The sequence below is a fragment of the Apus apus genome, chromosome 11, assembly GCF_020740795.1.
Source record: "Apus apus isolate bApuApu2 chromosome 11, bApuApu2.pri.cur, whole genome shotgun sequence".
In the NCBI taxonomy this organism is placed as follows: domain Eukaryota; kingdom Metazoa; phylum Chordata; class Aves; order Apodiformes; family Apodidae; genus Apus; species Apus apus.
The window spans coordinates 12407908-12420331 of record NC_067292.1 but is presented as its reverse complement, the minus strand read 5'-3'; the positions used below and the strand labels follow the sequence as shown (position 1 = coordinate 12420331).

Here is a 12424-nt window from a genome sequence, read left to right as displayed (position 1 = left end):
TGTTAGCCTAACAAAAACCTCTCATACCTGCTGGCATGATGAGGCACCTGCTGAAATACTTCTTCTACTTAACATCTTGTAGTGATAAGCACTTTCCACTCACTATTTTAGTCATCTGCAGACCTCAGCTGACTCCGTGGTGCTCTCATTTACATACCATTAGACATGGTGGTTCTTGTTTCTTTTCATGCATTGTAAATTGATGTAATTTGGCATGGTTAACCAAACACCAATAGATCAGGTTGTCTTATTCTAAAAAATCCTTAAGTTGGGTACCCTAATGTTACAAAGTTTCCTAGAACTTAAAAAAAGAGTCTTTGTAAATTCATGAGGCTAGTTCAGTACATAAGCAGTTGTGTGGGTATGTACCATACTTTCTAAGCCATGACAGTTGTGGTTGCTCTCTATAAATGGATCAAAGGGCAGATAGAATTTTTTGTTGAAGGGCAGCATTGGCACCAGAACTGGAATAAACTTCCCATTAATGTATTTAATTTTTAATTGAAAGGTTGATACACTGGAGAGGTGAAGTTCTGGAGCAACCTTCCTATTAGAGTAGTGGGGAGAAAACAAATTACTTCTATGATGGAACTGGCTCATTTATGAAGAGGTTATACTATGTGGTTGTCTGTGATAGCAGGGAATTGCATTTGATAACCCAGGAGGTCCCTTCCAGTCTTACTTCCTATGAATATGCAATCATTATGAAAATAAAACTTCTGGTGTGCTTCACTGGGTGCAAAATAAATATTCTGGAATAAGCTTAGGAACCTAGCTGGAAATAATTAGTAGAATTATAACTGGTAAATTATAATCTGAAGACACAGCTGAAGTGAATGAAGGTACAATGTGGAGAGTCTTTTGCTCTTTGCTATCCATCCCATGCTCCTATGCTGTGAAATTCCAGTGACTGACAATAGAAGTTGCTGGCTGAATATCCAGAATAAATTTATTCAAGATTTTCTTCTGAGAAGGCATTCACTCTTTGCTTTTGCAGTAGTCAGTGATTCCTGAGTGACCTTCTAATCTTCAAGTCTTTCAGATGGCTGCCTGGTTTGTGCTTCTGCTGATAAGGCTGTGTCATCCTCAGGTTACTGAGGCTGGTGCCTGTATTTCTGAGCTGGTCAGACCAAACTGCTGGAAATCCAAATATGCTCTGTAAAGCACCATCAAAATATTAGCAGTAAATCATAGGACTCTATGCTATGCTACAAGTCCTGTGATTCAGCATGTCGAAAAGGAACTATTAGGCTTCCAGCTTGGGATAAAATAATCACACAAAAATAGGTGGATCTGTCAAGTTGTTAAAAGATAATGCTGAAATATGCAGCAATCTGCTCAGCAATAAGGCTTTCAAAGATGGTAAATATTAGTCTAGAAAATGGGAAAATAGACAATTTTTTATGTTAGTGCTTGTGAAAATAACTTCTATTTGACTTGGCATTTTAATGTTTGCATCTTTAACCCCCACTGGAAGGTTAGAGGCAAAAAAAATATGCTCAAGTAGCTATTATGTTTAAAAAAAAACACATAACAAACAACAACAAAAACCCAACACCCTAAATCCCTGCTGAGTGACCTTGTCGAACAGAAATATGAAGAAATGTTTTGTATTTAGAAAAAAAAGCAACAGGTAGGCAAATCTAGTTGTAGTTTAAACAAATCTTTAAGATTCATTTACAGTACAAAATCCTAATGGCTCTGGAGACCTGACAAGAAGGAACAAAAAGTTTTAGCTTCTTCCCACAAAATTACAAAGTCACTTTTTTCATTATCAATTGCTGTAAATCTCCCCAGTGCACTTAGTGACCTAAAAGATGATTAAAATACACTGACTTGCAGTGGTAAAAGGATCGCTGGTCCCGCCAGGTTTAAGTAATTCCATACTAAAATAAGTACAATGTGCAAGCACAAACCCTACTTTTTCAGTTTTCCAGTGTCATGAGGGAATCCACTTGAAAAGCAATACTGCTGCTTCTGGGATTTCTGATAATTGATCATTCTCACCAATGCAAATGAACAGTAATGATGCAGTATTGCTGTTACTTGGGTGCCTATTAGAAGGAGCTATGGAGCACAAGAAGGGGTTTTCAATCCACTGCAGATCTACACATTCCTTACCACTTTAGAAACATGGCTCAGGAATAAATTAATTGTTCTCTTTAACTTTTAGATAATGAAAAAGTGATGCACTTAGCTACACTGTCATTGTTCAGTGCAGAAGAAATGCAAGCCTGTAAGACAACATGTAGGCATAGCTGGTTGTGCTTCCTAGAGTTAAGGTGACCTTGCGCCTCGATTTTGTAAGGTTTGTTTCTGCTGAGTTGAACTTGGTCAAGCTGAAGTACACTTGGCTGCTGCTATGGGATGAATCTGAGACTTTGTCAGCAGAAATAATGATTTTTTTTTTTTTTTTTTCTTGGAAGAAGACTGCATTCTTAATTGTTGGCTAAAAAAGCTCGCATACTTTCATGTTTCAGACCAGCAGCTGCTTGGTGGTACTGGTAAGGCATCCTGAGAGTAGTGCTTCTGCTGTGGCACTGAGATAGGATAGTCACCAAAGCCTACAAGCAGGGACTGAAGCTCAAGACAAATGCTTTGTTGAGGCAAAGGGTGCTGCAGGCTGAATTAAGGTGTAGACAGGTGAGGAGTGGTATAGAATTGCTGGATGAAGACTGTAGGCAAGGAAGAGTACGTATGATTTTCATCATGCAAGTTCTATAAGGCCTGGTGTGGGCAGTAGGTGCTTTGAGTAGCAGCAACTGAGATCAGAGGAGTACTTAAGACTGCTGTGAGAGTTGTCCAAGCAATGATGTTCCTGGGGTAGAAAAAAACCAAAACAACCAATGTTTGTATAGTTATGTGTGCACAGTGTCGTGATGCATCTGTTAAAATAAGCAGATTTAAGCTTGACTGGAGCTGACTTTGCAACCTGAATGATCTTTTACAAGTGTTTTATATGCAAGAGAGATATTTCAGCTGTATTTCTAGGTAGTTCAGTGCAGTTTTAGCAGTGCTCTTTCATCTCCCTTACCCCAGGATTCACTGCTCACTTCCAGTGAGCCTCATCAGTGCAGTTTGTCCTTCTGCCTCCTACCAGCAGCAGTGTGATCCAAGCTATGTATTTCTGTTTTGACTGTTTTATGTGGAAGATGTGCCTGCAATACTGGAGCCCGAGTTTTTCTGTGTATTTGTGGCAAACAGCTCTGCTAGTGTGTGGCATTCTTAATCTGTAGCAGATGTCCACCTATGAACCCTCTACATATGCTGCTGACAGCTTAACAACTGATGTAGTCTAAAGATAATTAAATATTAAGTCTTGAGCAGGATCTACTATCCTATCAGTAATTGAACTACTGTAATATATTTGATTGTTTAGTGCTGTGTGCTAAGGCAGATGCATTTCATCATTTTGATGCTTTTCATGCAGCTTTTCTCATTTAATGCAGCTTCCTGTGTAAGCAGTTCCATTAACTAACAGCCCTACATGTTTTCCATCTGTCTTTGTTGTAAGAGCAAGTGATGTGCAATAAATGCATCTCTTTTTAAAACAAGGGAGATCAATTGCAGAGGCATTCTGCAGTCACTTATTGGAAAAAAATCTGTCCATGATATTCTTCATAATTTCTTTAAGCTTTCTCAAGTACTACTTATTACTTGCTCACTACCACCCTTTCATTACCTAGTATGTTGTCTATCCCTGGTGTTTTGCCTTTGCACCCTATATATAGCTTTATTGTTACAAAATTTTATGATCCTGCATGGTTTCCTGATACAGTGTTACACAAAACCCTATATTTTGGTTTTGCTAGAACTATGCAGACTTTGCAAGTGTGTCAGTTTTAGAGGTCTACTTAAGTCATTCCTAAGTTTGCCTTGCTGGGGAAAAAGGACAAAGGGAAGGCAACATTGACTTTGAAATTTGTAGCTCTGTGTCTTGGGCTGGTAAAGGTAAAGAGCTGCATCTGTGGGTTTTCCTGGGTAGTAGTTGGTGTGGGGTAGTGAGAGCACCACACAGAATCCTCATGGTTGGAAAGGACCTCTGAGATCACAGTGTCCAACCATCAACACAAAAAACCTCAGACAAATATGAACAGCTACACACACTCCACTAGAAAATACACACAAAAAACCCCCCTACTTTGGCCACTAGAGCATGCCCTGAAGTTCCACATCTACATGTTTCTTGAATACCTCTAAGGATGGTGACCCCACCACCTCTCTGGGCAGGCTGTTCCAGTGCCTGACCACTCTTTCAATATAGAAATTCTCTCTAATATCCAATCTGAACCTCCCCTGCTGCAACCTCAGGCCATTTCCTCTGGTCCTGTGGTTATTTACTTGGAAGAAGAGGCCAATGCCCACCTCCCTACAACTTCCTTTCAGGTAGTTGTAGAAGACAACTCCCCTCATCCTCCCCTTCTTCAAACTAAACATCCCCAGTTTCCTCAGCCGCGTCTCCTATGACTTGTTCTCTAGACCCTTCACCAACTTGGTAGCTCTCCTCTGGACACACTCCAGCACCTCAGTGTCCTTCTTACAGAACTGAACACTGTACTCAGGGTGCGGCCTCACCAGTGCTGAATACGGGCACACCATCACTTCCCTACAGCACAGGAACCTCTGTTACTTGGATGCTGTTGGGAAGATGGACCCTGTGAGTACCTCAGACCTCTCATGGTGTAAAAACACAAGATGTGAAGTGCTGTGTTTAAATTCATATAGCAGACCAATAACGAAGTGGGGACAGTAGTTTTAATTTGCTCTCTGTAGCACAATGGTCCTGCCTTATGGCTGTGGTTGTCTTACACTAACTGCCTCTCAAACATGACATGCCTTTCTGTCTAGCCTCTTCATATGAGTGTGTATGGAACAGATCAGTCCCTTCTTGGAGGGACAAAAAATGGAAGCCAAAGACAAAAAGGCAGCATGATGGTGAGCTAGATCAGCTAAAGTCTGGTTGTCTTTCTCCTTTTTATTTTTTTTTTTATTTTCCTTTTAGGAGGCAGAACCCAGATCTGGGCAGTGGTGTCCAGTAGTGTGTATTCATTATTCACTGTAAATTGAAAAGTTACTCTAATTAGTGCTGTAATCCTCCTGTTGCTTTGGGTCAGATGTCTTCCAGTGTAAGCACAACCCCATCAGACTTGAAGAAGTGGGTCAGATCAAGAGACACTGCAGCACGTGATAGCTTAATCCAGTGGAATTGGTTCTAAAATGTCTTTTGGTGGGGGAAGGGGACACTGGGCTGCAGCCTATACTTTAAAAAGGGTCACTCTATTGAAAGAGTGTAAAAAATGCCAGTTTTTTTATTTCAAGACATATTGTAAGCACTGCATTTACACAAGGAATCCCATGTCTTTTCATGTGCTTTGCCTGTTAGAACTACACAAAAAAATTGAGTGAAATACACTTTCAAAAGTCCATTTGCAGAGCAATGAAATTAAACCATCTTAATATAACAGTATGTAAAAGTGTATAAATTTGGCAGTGGCATATACATGGATGTATAATTGTGCAGTTTATGTACTGCATTAATGAGGTATAAAACTTGTATCAGAAATGCAGCTGTGCAGTGACTTTCATTCCACAAATCCATCAGATCAGTATATCAATAAAAGTATACTCTTTCCACAGTGTTTGAAAGACATTTGTTAAGCATTAACACTAGTTGTCATACAGTTCAGAGTGTCACTGCAAGGCCTGAGAGGGCTGACATTGCCCCACTTAGATCTTACTCTCAGTGAACTACAATTTAATATTTCTGTCAAATGTCAGACTCGAAGTTGAAAGGACTGTTCAGCTGTGGGGCAGTTTGGTGTGGGTTTTGCTATCTCTGTGCCGCTGGCACTGAAACAGGTGATGTGATGTACAGTTGCAGGGAAGCAGAGACAGCAACAAAACCCCGAAGCACTACAAGATGAGACAGAAGTATAGGGCTGCTAGGCATGAGGATTCTGGGGAGACAGACTTAGAGAGAGCTTCAAGATCTATGTCCAGACTGGTTTCATAGCTCAAGTCTATATAAGAGGTATCTATTTTCACCGTCAGTGCATTATTGCTCACACTGCCATGTGGTTGTGAGACAGTGAACAACCTAGGGCTGGATGGATAGCTGCATTTGCCTGTAGATAACTGGAATTCAAAGCTGATGGAAGCCAACCTCGTATACCTTGAAGACTTACAGCTACAGAGTTCAAGTGGGGGCATACAAGGCTCTTAAGATCAGCAGAGTGGCTCTGTGAGCAGACCAGTAAGAAATTCATCATTGTTGCATATGCTTGACAAAATCTAGGACAAATTCAGCTGTCTGCACAAGATGGACTAATTAACATTAACAATGTAAAAGGCTAAGCACAGTTAGGAAAGGAGGTTGTTCTGAATGTTGGTTATAATGAGAACCCTTTAGCTTAATTCTAAGCAAACAGATTGAAACAATAGTTAAATTTCTTACAACTCTTATGAAGTTCAAGAACTGTGAAACATGATGAGCCAATATTTAATATTCAAATTGATAATCCAACAAATCTCTAAGATCTTTTGTCCCCAAAGCCTGAAGTAGAGATATGTCCATCGTGGTCATGGAATTTAGATACTTCAGACTGAGACCAGCTAAAGTGGTTTTCAATAACCTCTTCACCTAATAAAAAAAGGAAAGTTGATAGTTTAAAAGAAGAGTTTGTGACTAAGTGAAATGCTTTAGCAGTTGAGTTTCCAACCCCTAAGATTCTCTGTAAGATACTGTGTATCTGATTCCAAAAAACTTAAGTAATTATTCTTGTTTTGGTATCAGTTATGAAATGTACATTTGTTAATGGGTTGCCTAAATGCAACAGAATGCCTTCCTGAAGCTGATCAGGGTTTCATTTCTGCACTTTATCAGCAGAAGTAGGTAATCTGAGGCTTTTCATCTTTGGGTACTCATCTGTGCTGCAGAGAGATCTATTAATTAGAGTCTTTTCTCAATATGGATTTTCTTTCTTTCTGTGTGTATGAGTGGAATCAGCCATTTAACAAAACAACTGAGTAAGTCTGTATCAAGTGCTCTGTGGCAGCACTGAATTTGCAAACAGACAATGTTGCTACTTCTGTTGGGGAAGAGGGTTCTTTCTCCTCTGTAAATGAGAGTAGTAAAGAACAAAGAGCAGTTTCATACCTGATTCTTTGCCAGTGTCTTAAGATATGTATGAGATAAATAAAGCTGGCTTCAAGGTACTTGTTGAGAGTATCAATTGCAAAGGTTATGTCAGCCCAGGATAGCAGTATGATTAAACATGTAATATATAAGCTTTTTCATTGTCTTTGTGACCTCTGAGATACGTATGGGTAATAAGAGAATTAAGGATAACCACAAATAACCCCATTTTTAAATAGGTCTAAGAGTAGAGCTTCAGCTCAAATATGCAGGAACATGTCTTCTCCATCTTCAGAGTTATCTGTGTTCTAAATATGTAATGCCTATGACAGGAGAGAGATGATGTACAGATAGATGCTACCAAAGAAGAAGTATAAAAGAGGAAATGTGACTGCCCCTGTCATTAGAAATCTCAGAAATTCAGTGATGATCACTGACTGAGGATTCATCAGTGAAAACTAAAGGGACCTAAAGTCAGTCTTCTCATAGATAAAGGCAAAATTGTACAAAAGATTTGTAAGCATCTGCTCAAGATAACAGAAGACTTGGAAAAGAGACTGAAGGGATAGAACTAGCAGAAGTAATGCATGCTGATCCTACAATTGCCTGTGAGATTTAGAAGTTCATCACTAGTAAAAACTGACAAAAAACAAGCTGAGAACTTTGCTGATGCAACTCTAGGAAATGACCAAAATATAGTAGAATTGTGTTAAAGGAGCATGAAGATTAATGAGTTGACTATCACTTGAACATTTTCAGATAATGTGCTTAAACCAAACCCTAAGAGAAAAGAAATTTTTCTGAGTAATCCTAATAACAATGTGTACTTCTGACTGCTCTGTTTGTGCTGTTGTGAGATGATGCAGACAAGTAGAAGAAAAAAAAAAAGCTCAGGGCTGTGCATGAATCAAGGCTTCAGCAAGAAAGAATCACAATGTTTCTTAAGCATCTCTGACACGGATTCATTATTCTAGAAAAATGTGTGATACAGTGATTTTCTCATCACAAAAGCCACTTTGCCTTGAGACTTTTAAGACACTTTAATGCAGTGGAGTGGTGGAAAACCATGACTGTGTAGCTTGCCATAGAGCCATCTGCTGTGATCCTATCACTGCAGTTCTGTGGTGGCATTCCTGCAGTTCTGTGGTGGCATTCCTGCAGTTCTGTGGTGGCATTCCTGCAGTTCTGTGGTGGCATTCCTGCAGTTCTGTGGTGGCATTCCTGCAGTTCTGTGGTGGCATTCCTGCAGCTGGACCCAGCCTCCTCTGAGGGACAGAGGAGGTGAACTGGGGGAATGGAGTCATGCTGCTGGGCTGTGTTCTCCTTTCAGACATGGGAGTGGAACATGGCTACCTGGATTTGGGCTGGTCCTTCTCCCATACTATTCTTAGGCTTTCAGTAAAATTATTCCATTGCTTATGTTAAGGCGATTAAAGGAAATCACATTCTTCTACTCAGACCCAAATATTCAACTGAGTTTCAGGCCATGTTGAATTTAGCACTGAGAATGGTAGGGGTCCAATGTACGTGAGCATGTGGTCATTCATGAAAATACACAGACACCTCAGTGATGAATTACAGCTGCATTATTTTCAGATAGTTAAATCATGGTAAGCTAGTAATAGTATTAATTCTAGCTAGCTTAAAACTTGGTTTCTTAAATATAATGGATAATGTAATAAAATATAACCTACATAAAAATAAGAACAATCTTTTTTTTCACAGAAGGGTAATCAAACACTGGAGCAGGTTGCCTGGACAGGTTTTGGATTCTCTATGCACAGAGTTATTCAATCCTCAGTTGGACACAGCTCAGACTGCTGTAGTTGGCCCTGCTCTGAGCAAGGAGATTGGATTAGATGATCTCCACAGGTCCATTCCAGCCTCAGCTTTTCTGTGGTTTTATCTTTGTAACATTCTTGCTGTATTTTTGACAGACAGAGACCATAGCAATTTTCATTCTGAAGCACATTTTATGACAAAGTTTTAAGTCCTGATAAGAGGTTTATAGTGGAAGTGCTGACAAAACCATTCCTACAACAGCACAAATGTGCCTCTAATATGTATAGAGAGAACATGGAATAAGGTCTATAGTTAAGGATTGACCTATAATTCATGCATGACAAGGCATTAGGAATGCTTATAATTAGCAATTATCAGTAGCAGTCTCCTATGATTTTCTGTATCATATAGCCCTTTAATATCTGCTTTCAATTGCCTCAAGTTAGTAGAATATCTATTTAATCATGCATTAAATCTGATTTTTTTTACACTTTTAAAAAATAGTCAAAAGAACCAGGTGAGCCTGCTTTTATTTATTTCAGCATCATTAATATATATTTTTTTAAAATGCATCACGTTTCCGTTCTATTTGTATGAATCTAGAATTGCATTTTATTGATTGTACAGTAATGTATTTTCCTTTTGGAGAAATTGTGCTCTATGTAGAGTATCTGTTATTTCAAACTTGAAGGTAGATGAATTTTTGAACTTTGACACACATGGCTGTTTATTTTTTTCCCCCTCCACAGTGTCATACTGGGTGGGTTTGGAAGCAGGAAACTATTTCAGAGAGTTACGTTCAAATCTGCTGAGCATTCCCCTTTTTCCTAATTGGGATTCACTGCTGCTTTTTGAAGAATAAAAAGAAAAGGTTGTTGTTCTTCTATATTTCATCTTGGAGGCAGTTTCATTTTTGCACTGAGAACAGTGATTTGCTGTTGCCTGAGTGTTACTGAATGGAACTAATTCTCTGAGTTGCAGTGCACTCATTTCCCATTAATTTTATCAGCAGTTGGGACCACTCAGAACTTTGAAGCCAAATTATGTAAAGCCTATTGGGATCATTTCTGGAGGAGGAAAGGTATTGTAATGAATCTAAGCTGTTTACTCTCTTTAACTCAGGGAGAAGAAAGTGGTGTGATCAGGGACTTGGGAAGGGACTGAGAGGAAGAGGGAAACTTGTCCTTCTTGTAGAGGCCTGAGAATTTAGTTTTCAAAGAAAGGGTAAACATTCACCAGTAAAATCAAGGTTAAGAATCTGTTTTGCTTGAGAAGTCTAGGAAAGTCAATAAAAAAATTGTTAGAAAGATGCATAACTAGGAAAGATGTTTTCTTTCTGTTTTGTAGTTAGGAAAAAGAGCCCTTTACGTTGTGCCTTGGCTTTAGGCTGTAGCTGAATGCCTGGCTGGCCTGGTGCTTAGGGCACGGTTCTGTGCACTGCTCAGTTTGCCACATGTGGACAGTAAGAAGAGCAAATCTGGTTTTGTTCCAGCAGGTCTGTTACCAGGAATATGGTGAAATCTTTGCCGTTCAATCCAAAAGTAATTTTCTGGTTATAGGGCTTCTTAAAAATTTAGCCCTTGATGTTATATTGTCATTAATGGTCCATCTCCCGCTTTTTTGGGAGGAAGCTATTATCTCAGTTTTCTGTGTAAAAACCTTTTTTCCAATTATTCCTACTTAGAGCTAGTGGTGTTTAACTTGTGCTGTTCAGGTGGGCTTGAGCAGCACTCTGGCAAGAAGGCAGATCTGTTTCTCTGTGTGTATACATCTCTCTGTATTTTATATCTGTTCTCCCCATGAAATATCTTTTTTAAAATTACAGACAAAACATGCATTGTCTTATTTCTTATTTCAGGTACCTGTACATTTGTGATCTATGTTTAAGTATTTTCTCTTTGGGTTGAGCTTCCTTTGGTCACTATTGGTGTTGAATAACTTATTTTATCATGAAAGTTACCTATTCAAGTTGATTCTTTTAAAATTATGTATTTGTGCCTTTCACTAGTCTGACAACAAAGCTTGCTATGTATATTTTTTTAATTGCAACCTAAAAAATGGAAAAGTAATTTTATATCTGTTTTATGTTTTAATTGTGTGTGATCTGTCAAATATGCTGTATTAAAAATGAACAAAACGGCTTCAAGAGAGAAATTATGGATAAGATTCTGGTAGTAAGTGCCTAATTAATCTCAAGATGTGTCTACTTTATGGTGAGGTTTGTAGGCAACAGTAATAGCAGTGCCACTCCATCATGGTTCATTGGCTGAAGCAGTAAGTGGGCAAATTCTGATAAAAGCCCAGAGGATTTTTTTTTCCACCTCCAGATCAGTGGAGCACACCTATGCCTTTTATTTTTGTTGCACCTATCTACTCCTACATTTTAGCATCAGATATTGTGACAAACTCTTATGTTCAATCAGGAATATTTATCAGTTTATTAAACTGAACTGCACTTACTAGATGAATTGTTAAAGAATCATCTCTAAGAGCCCAGAAGTTTCACCATGTGAAGGCAGCACTCTACAGCAGGGCAGAGGTGCAGAATGAAAACTATTTGGACAAGACTCTTCCCCTCCAATCTTTCAGATTTTCAGTAGTGTTTCTCAGTGATGACTTAGCATTTACTGCTCCCTAGCTTATCTGAGTACTTACATATCTGAAAATTACTCACTATATAAATGCATGAGTATTTGCAGCATCCCTCCAAATGACAAGAATGTCACAAGTGACAGTTGATTTGGAATAGTTGCTAACTGGCCATGAAATTAGTTTGAGGCAATAACCACAGTATTTTCTTGTTTCTGACACTGAAATACAGACTTCAACCTCATCAGGCTTCAGGGTTTCTTCCTACAATGCTCAGTAGAACTTAAATGTTAAGCATTCTGTGGGACCTCTGGCAGCTGTGCCACTCAGACATAAAGCTGAGTTTGCTTTCTTTCTTTGTCCGTTAACAACTTAACTCTACGGTTGTGGAGAAGGTGGGATGAAAAATTCAGTTTGCTGGACTGCTCACATGCCGAAAGCCATGCATGTGTGAATGTGCCCCAGAGCAATGAGCCCAGTGGCTTCTGTGGTTCCTGCTGCCAGATGGACACTGCTCACACAGTGCTACCCCAGTGACCCCCAAGCATTCAGATTCCCCTGGTCCCAGTTGTAGCTCCTATCTCCCTATTGCTTCTGTGTGGTGAGGGGGTGTGGTTCTTGAAGGGGAAGATTTTGCAGGCTGGCAGCTACTGGCATGTGCGCACTGGGGAATCCCATTTCAAAAGGGTCCTTTTAAGCTGTATCCATGTTACCCTGCTGTCATTTTGCTGAAGTGTTTTGAGTCCTTTTCAGTTCTTTACATTGTTCACTGAACTTTTGATCTGCGTCCTTACATTTAAAAGTCCTTTGGTAAGCATCTTGGAGAGCTAACATGCTTGCTTGCTTGCTAGAGCACTATTAAGCTGTTGTTGATGATATACAAAGTGAGATGTGCCTGTAATTGATACACAAGAAAAG

At 39.3% G+C, this 12424-nt stretch overlaps 1 protein-coding gene across 1 annotated transcript in view; it reads left to right on the top strand.

The window, feature by feature from the left end:
- VSTM2B (V-set and transmembrane domain containing 2B) overlaps positions 1-12424 on the top strand; it is a 186150-nt gene that overhangs the window by 74536 nt on the left and 99190 nt on the right. The gene's annotated exons all lie outside the window — the stretch shown is intronic.